This window comes from Camellia sinensis, chromosome 9 (genome assembly GCF_055761805.1).
Source record: "Camellia sinensis isolate YWXY chromosome 9, ASM5576180v1, whole genome shotgun sequence".
NCBI lineage: Eukaryota > Viridiplantae > Streptophyta > Magnoliopsida > Ericales > Theaceae > Camellia > Camellia sinensis.
The window spans coordinates 141,588,823-141,597,731 of NC_138969.1; the positions used below are offsets into that span (position 1 = coordinate 141,588,823).

General features: G+C 33.1%; 1 pseudogene; it reads left to right on the forward strand.

The window, feature by feature from the left end:
- The first annotated feature begins 821 nt into the window (after positions 1-821).
- Positions 822-7,884, forward strand: LOC114308847 (magnesium-chelatase subunit ChlI, chloroplastic pseudogene; annotated as a pseudogene).
- Positions 7,885-8,909: the final 1,025 nt, after the last annotated feature.

An 8,909-nucleotide genomic window follows, 5' to 3' on the forward strand; every position in this document is an offset into this window, starting at 1 on the left:
TTTATGTTATTAGATCATTTTCCATCGATACTATGACATTTTAAAACATGAAATGGATATCATTTCTTAATCCTTTGATTTCTTTATTATGTGAAATTCATAATAACGTTATTATAACAATTTAAAATGTGAATTTGACAAGAGCACATCAAATAGTGTGCGTCTTTTCAAAGATGTAATATTTGTACATGTCAATTTGCCTACTAATCGTTTTTTTTAATTGACATAATAATTTAAAAAATTTAAATGTATATTGCTGTAAAGATCTATGTTGCCACTAAAAACGCTTGATGAGATGTTTTAGTGTAACTTATATGTACTATTTATATAAATATGTATATATATAACAGTTTTGATTTTTACTTGTAGTTTATTAATAGAAATAATTTAAATAATTTGTTTTTAAAATTGAATATCTAAGAAACTAGAACAAGGATACTTAGGAATTGTTTGGGGAGTAATTTTTTTGCTAAAATAATTACAATGTAAAATTAAATTATCGCATTACTCTTTTTAATTTTTTACATATATTTTCGACCTAGTTCATTATATATATATATATATATATATTTTGGTCGTGGTTGCATTGTTTTCTGTGGTCAATGATGAATATTAAGATACGGGTTTATAGCAGAATTTTATGCAGTATTCAAATTGCTGGAAAATAAAAATAATAATAATAATAATTTGATTTCAGGGCGAAGTAATGGGAGGAAGTTCTATGGAGGAATTGCAATTCCAGTGAAGAAGGGGATGTCTCGGATGACAACACCACCCCGAATTTGTAACGACATAGTTCGATTTTAGTCTAATAAAACATTTGTGAATTCCTTAAATTTCAGGCCCGGAAGCTTGCCTCTAAGGAAAATCAGAGGCTAGTGTACCCATTCTCTGCTATAGTAGGACAAGAGGGTGTCAAGGCATTCGAGCCTGGCCTTCTTGCTAAAGCTAATAGAGGAATTGTATATGTCGATGAAGTCAATTTTTTGGATGACCATTTAGTGGATGTTCTTTTGGATTCAGCTGCCTCGGGATGGAACACTGTTGAAAGAGAGGGAATTTCAATTTCACATCCCACTAGATTTATACTAATTGGCTCAGGAAATCCTGAAGAAGGAGAGCTCAGGCCACAGCTGTAAGAATTTTTTTAAAATATGGCTTAATGTGGCTTATGTATGATTATGCTAGATTCAGCTCATTAAGTAAGATACATTTACATCAATTAGATGGTGACTAATTATTGATGAATGCACCTATATATACAATGTATAGAAGACTAATGTTAATGCATTGAATGTGATGGATTCATTATGAATGAATCTTAGAGATGCATTATGTATCTATTATGAATATGTAAGATACATTAATCTATCTAATTAATTCATTAATATAGAAGATGCATTATGTATCATGAATGTATAAGATACATTAATCTATTTAATGAAGTTCATTGAATGAATGGATTCTTTGATGGGTAGAATACTAGCATAAACAGTGTAAGGTCCCAAACCACACTCTCCATCAAAAACTCAAGTTGTCACCACAAGAAGGCTCCCATCGCCTAGAGAGAGAGAAGTGGTTTAAAGATCTTAGACAAGTAAAGAACTTGAAGATCAAGGTCTTCCATTCAAGGTTTCTCTTTCTTAAAAGAAGATTTCATACTATCAAGGATCAAGGTATGTATTCACTTAAATTGTATAGTAGAAATTCATATAGTTTTCATGTATAGAATTGAATCCTTAACGGTTTTTTAGTTTATGTTCCGCAAAGTTTTCTATCAATTGGTATCAGAGCCTGGTTCTCAATTCTGATGCATGAAATGTATAAGTATGAATTTCATTTTATGATGATGTTTGGTGTAACAAGTGCAAAACCTTGATTTACACTTGTCCAATTTTATTTTTATTTTTGGCCAATCTTTTATTCTATTGATATTAAAATAAAAATTGAAAATTATTGAACAAGTGGTAATTAAGATAATGTTTTATGCACTTATAATGTTTTGTTGCACACCTTTTGAGTTGAAACATTGTTGATCAGCCCAACGGAGGTTGAACACTATGTATGTTTGAACAACCAAGATGATTAGTATAATAAATATAGCAATAAGTTTTTCTGCCCAACGGTGATAAACTTCTCACGTGCTTTAGTTAATAAAATAAAATAAGAGACATTTGAGTTTTTCTGCTCAATGGTGATAAACTCATTACGGTCTTAAAGATTGTTTTATTTTATTTTATATTGTTTATTTTTTTTATTAGTCATCTCATTTATTTTTATGAATTGTTAAAATATATTGTTATTCGGCCCAACGAAAGGATAACTTGATTTCGTATATAACTAATTATGTTTTATAGTTAGATATATTTAACTTGTGGTGTTATTTTTATGAGATGTGAAAAGTAGTTTTCTTGATTATATTATGTAATGGATATTATGTGTTTGCAGCATTGAATCCTACTGCCATTAATAGTTACTTATCTAGTATTGAAGCTTTGAGTGGAACTAATTTTAAGAAATGGAATGAACAAATTGAAATTGTTTTGGGAATTATGGATTTAGACTATGCATTAAGAGAGCCAGCTCCGACAAAGCCTAATGATACAAGTTTTAAGGAACACATGGCTTTATATGAAAAATGGGAACGCTCTAATCGCTTAAGTCTAATGATTATGAAAGGCTCAATTACGCCTGCAATTCAAGGAGCAATCCCTGTTTCTGAAAGTGCAGTGAGCTATATGAAATCGATTGAAGAACAATTTATTGGAACTTTCAAATCTCTTGCTAATACTCTCATGATTAAAATGATGACAATGAAATATGATGGTTTGAGTGGCATTCGTGAACATATCTTAAAGATGAATGACATGGCCTCTCAATTAAAGGGAATGGACATGGAAATCTCTGAAGGTTTTCTTGTTCATTTCATTATGACTTCTCTTCATGTGCAATTTGGTCCTTTTAAGATCAATTATAATACGCAGAAAGATAAGTGGAAGATGATTGAGTTAATTGCCATGTGTGTTCAAGAAGAAGAGAGGCTTAAAGCTGAAAAGCCTGATATGGTTCACCTTACCACCTTGGGTCTAACAAAAAAGATTTTCAAGAAAGGCAAAAGTAAGAAGAATAAGAAGAATGCAAATGATGAAACTCACAAGGCTAATGAAGAAAATAAGATTCGGTGCCATTTCTGTCGAAAGAAAGGTCACATAAGAAAGGATTGTCCAGGTTTTAAAAGTTGGTTGGACAAGAAAGGTAACACTCAATGCTTTGTGTCTTGTGAATCCCTTTTGGTAGATGTTCCACCAAATTCTTGGTGAATTGACACTGGTGCAAGTATTCACATAACAAATTCTATGCAGGGATACCTTAAAAGTCGGAAACTAAATAAAGGAGAACGAACCATTACGGTTGGGAATGGAATAGAAGTGAACGCTGAGGCTATTGGCACCCTTCGTCTAATTTTAGACTCTATTTTCACTTTAGATTTAGTAAACACAGTTTATGTTCCTGTTTTTACTAGAAACCTAATTTCCGTTTCACAACTTGATTCATGTGGTTATGAATTTAAGTTTGGAAATAATAAAGTCTCTTTATTCCACAATTCTCATATGATTGGTTCTGGTATTTTATATGGTAATCTTTATTCATTGAATTTATATTCCACTTATGCACAATCTCTTTTATCCTTTAATGTAAACGACTTGGTAAATAAAAAGAGAAAGCGAGTGAATGAATATTCATCCATGTTGTGGCATAAGCGTTTGGGCCACATATCAAGAGAAATGGTAGAACGTCTTATTAAAGACGGAATTTTAAGTTCACTTGAATTTTCTGATTTTAGTACTTGTGTGAATTGCATTAAAGGAAAATACACAAAGACAAAGAAAAAATGTGCTACTAGGACTACTGAATTATTAGACACAATTCATACTGATATATGTAGTCCCTTTACTGTTCCAACTATTTCTGGACATAAATATTTTATTACTTTTATTTATGACTTTTCTAGGTATACTTATGTGTATCTTATTCGTGAAAAATCAGAAGCACTGGATATGTTCAAACTCTATAAAGCTGAAGTTGAAAATCAACTTGACAGACGGATTAAAAGTGCAAGATCTGATAGAGGTGGTGAATATTATGGTAGATTAACCGAGTCGGGTCAAAAACCAAGTGCTTTTACTTTATTTTTGGTTGATAATGGTATTATTGCTAACTACACAATGCCTGGTACACCTGAGCAAAATGATGCAGCTGAGCGACGAAATCGTACTCTTTTGGACATGATAAGAAGCATGATGAGTAACTCTTCTTTGCCAGATTACTTGTGGGGTGAAGCTTTAAAAACTGCTGTACATGTTCTTAATAGGGTTCCTAGTAAGACTGTGCCTGTAACTCCTTATGAGTTGTGGGTTGGTAGGAAACCTAATTTGAATTATTTACATGTATGGGGTTGTCCTACTGAAGCAAAAATTTTCAACCCACAAATAAAGAAATTAGACCCTAGAACTATAAGTTGTTATTTCATTGGATATCTTGAGAGATCAAAGGGTTTTAGATTCTATTGTCCCACTCATAGCACAAGAATTGCTGAAACTAGAAATGTTATGTTCTTAGAGGATGAAAACATTAGTGGGAGTATAAATCTCAAAAATATTTCTTTGGAGGAAAATCGTGATTTTACGCCTTCCACGATTATCCAAGAAAATGTTGTACCTGAACCTATTGGTACACGAGAGATTTCTCACATTGGAAAAGAGGTTGTCCCAGTTGCAGAACAACCTTTACGCAGATCACAAAGAGAAAAAAAACCAGCCATATCAAATGACTATGAGGTTTACCTAAATAAGTGTGATATAGGCTTGGAGAACGATCCTATTTCTTATGCCCAAGCCATGAAAAATGGAAATGCAACTCAATGGTTAAATGCCATGAAAGATGAGTTAAAATCCATGAAAGACAACAATGTCTGGGATCTTGTAGAATTTCCTAAGGGAGCCACAACTGTTGGATGCAAATGGGTTTTTAAAACCAAGCGTGATCCTAAAGGCAATGTCGAAAGATACAAGGCCAGATTAGTTGCTAAAGGATACACTAAAAAAAAAGGGATAGACTATATGGAAACTTATTCTCCTGTTTCTAATAAAGATTCCTTGAGAATAGTCATGGCCGTAGTAGATCATTATGATTTAGAGTTACATCAAATGGACGTTAAAACAGCTTTTTTGAATGGTGACTTGCATGAAGTGGTCTACATGGACCAACCTGAAGGTTTTCAGAATGGAAGCAAGGAAAATATGGTTTGTAGGCTTAAAAAGTCCATATATGGTCTAAAGCAGGCATCTCGACAATGGTATCTCAAATTTCATGAAGTTCTCACCAAATGTGATTTTAAAGATAATGTGGTTGATCAATGTGTCTACCTTAAAATCAGTGGGAGCAATATCTGCATTTTAGTTTTGTATGTTGATGATATATGGCTTGCTAGCAATAATTTGGGAATGATACATGAGACAAAAAAATTCCTTACGAGAAATTTTGAAATGAAAGATCTTGGTGAAGCCTCTTTTGTCATTGGGATAGAAATTCACCGAGATAGCTCTCGTGGTATTTTAGGATTGTCCCAAAGAGCCTATATCGAAAAAGTTCTTAAAAGGTTCAACATGCAGAACTGTTCAAGTAGTGTTGCCCCTATAGTTAAGGGTGATAAATTTAGTGAATTTCAGTGTCCCAAAAATAATTTAGAAAGGGAACAAATGAAAGAAATTCCTTATGCCTCTGCAGTTGGGAGCATTATGTATGCTCAAGTTTGTACACGTCCTGACATAGCATTTGTAGTTGGTATGCTTGGTCGATACCAAAGCAATCCCGGGCTTGATCATTGGAAAGCAGTTAAGAAAATGTTGTGATATTTACAAGGCACTAAGGATTACATGCTCACTTATCAAAGAACAGACAGCCTTGAAGTGGTTGGTTATTCAGATGCTGATTATGCTGGATGTAAAGACACTCGAAAGTCTACTTCTGGGTACATTTTTATGCTTGCTAATGGACCCATTTCATAGAAGAGTCATAAGTAGACTCTGACAGCTTCTTCCACTATGGAGGCAGAGTTTATAGCATGTTATGAAGCCACATGTCATGCAGTATGGCTAAAGAATTTCATATCTGGATTACAACTTGTCGATTCAATTTTGAAGCCCTTACAGATTTACTGTGATAATGATGCTGCTGTGCGGTTCTCCAATAGTAACAAAACTTCAGGAGGATCAAAGCATATTGATATCAAGTATCTAGTTGTTAAAGAAAGGGTTCTGAATCAGACTATTTCCATCTCTCATATTGGTACTAGACTCATGTTAGCAGATCCTTTAATTAAAGGTCTCACACCTAAGCTCTTTCAAGAACATGTTGCACGCATGGGCTTAGTAGAAAGTTTATCATGTTTAGACTTGAAATGAGTATATTATGTTCGGGATAAATGTTATATTATAATCATCTTCTGTTAGTAATGATTATGTTTGTTGTTTTCATTCTTCATACTTGTGCACAATTTAGAAGAAGATGTAAACAACGGGACCGTTATAGATGAATTAGCATTAATCACCATTATGTTGCTAATGTCATCTCTGTGTTTTAAGATTCACTTATTTATGTTAATGGAAAATATTAACACTATAACCATTGTACAGTCTTGATCAATGTGTAAATCACCGACTACAATGATTTGGTGCTAATAATTTCATTAAACAGAATCTAATGGTGATGGTGTAATCTTCTAGTGGGAGAGCGTTGGCCATATTATGATAATCTAGTGACGTAATATAATCATGCAAGCCAAGTGGGAGATTGTAAGAATTTTTCCTAAATATGGCTTAATGTGGCTTATACATGATTATACTAGATTTATCTCATTAAGTAAGATACATGTACATCAATTAGATGGTGACTAATTATTGATGAATGCACCTATATATACAATGTATAGAAGACTAATGTTAATGCATTGAATGTGATGGATTCATTATGAATGAATCTTAGAGATGCATTATGTATCTATTATGAATATGTAAGATACATTAATCTATCTAATGAATTCATTAATATAGAAGATGCATTATGTATCATGAATGTATAAGATACATTAATCTATTTAATGAAGTTCATTGAATGAATGGATTCTTTGATGGGAACAATACTAGTATAAATAGTGTAAGGTCCCAAACCACACTCTCTATCAAAAACTCAAGTTGTCACCACAAGAAGGCTCTCGTCGCCTAGAGAGAGAGAGAAGTGGTTTGAAGATCTTAGACAAGTAAAGAACTTGAAGATCAAGGTCTTCCATTCAAGGTTTCTCTTTCTTAAAAGAAGATTTCATACTATCATGGATCAAGGTATGTATTTACTTAAGTTGTATAGTAGAAATTCATATAGTTTTCATGTATAGAATTGAATCCTTAATGGTTTTTTAGTTTATGTTCTGCAAATTTTTCTATCAACAGCTGCTTGATCGGTTTGGAATGCACACAGAAGTTGGGACTGTGAGGGATGCTGAGTTGAGAGTAAAGATTGTCGATGAGAGAGCTTAGTTTGATATAAACCCTAAGGAATTCCAAGAATTTTACAAGACTGAGCAAGAGAAGCTCTAGCAGCAAATTGCTTCAGCTAGGAGCTATCTTCCTTTTGTGCAGCTTGATCATGAACTTCATGTTGATAGATTGAGAGGTGATATGGTCACAAATAGGGCAGTAAAGGCTTTGGCTACTCTAAAAGGCAGAGAGGAAGTAACAACAGAGGATATTGCAACTGTCATTCCCAACCATGGAATCAATTGATTCTAGTTTGCTTGTCGCTGAGAAATTCTATGAGGTGTTTAGCTGAAGGGATAAATATAGGGGCTTCTCCGTAATTTTTAGAACTATTTTTCGTTTAGTTCTTTTTTTTCAATTGTTTGGTTGGAATTCCCACTTTCTTTTTTATCTGAAACTATTTGAGATATTCAAATAGATACTGAGTTGTCGTGTTTAACATTGTTGAAAAAAGATGCTAGAAGATTAGGTTGAAGGGAGATATGAAGGTGCACACAGGTTTTATGCATGTGTACACAAATTCTTCTCTTTGTAATTTCTTTGGAGTTACATTTTTGTAGTCGATATACCATAATGCCGTTGTTAATTTTACTTTCCTCTCACAAGGAATTCATTAATCGTTGCATATGTTGCTCTTTTCATTGTAAATCTGCTATTTGAATACATTCTGTCATTGAGGGTGTGAAACTGAGCCATCTATTAGGTTGTCACACGTTTACAGCGTTAAAAGTAAAATAGGATCCAATGACTCCCAATATAATGAATCTTTCAAAAAGAGAAGGCACGAAGCTATAAGTTTCTGAATCTTTCTGTATATTCAACTTGTGCTAATACAAAGATTACAACCAATATTTATAGCAATCCTAACATGAAATAGAAAATAATAACCCTATACAATCAATCTAATATTTACACAATCAATCTAATATTTACACAATCAATCTAAAATATACAATCAACCTAATTGATATATTTCCATAATTAACATAATATTCTCACACTCCCGCTCAAACTCAAGGTGTTTTAATAGAAAACTTTAAGAGTTTGTCGAGAAGAAACTGAAAGTGAGCAGTGATATGAGTTTTCGTAAAAAAATCAACAAGTTGCAATGCCGAAGAGAAGAAAGAAAGCGAGATGGAGCCAAACCGCAAATGCTGACGTATAAAATGACAATCAATCTCAATGTGCTTCGTTCGCTCATGAAAGACTGTGTTATGGGCAATCTGAATAGCACTACGGTTGTCATAGTAAAGAGAGGTCGGAGAAGACTGAGGAACGCCCAAATCAGTCAAGAGACAACGAAGCCAAATAATCTCA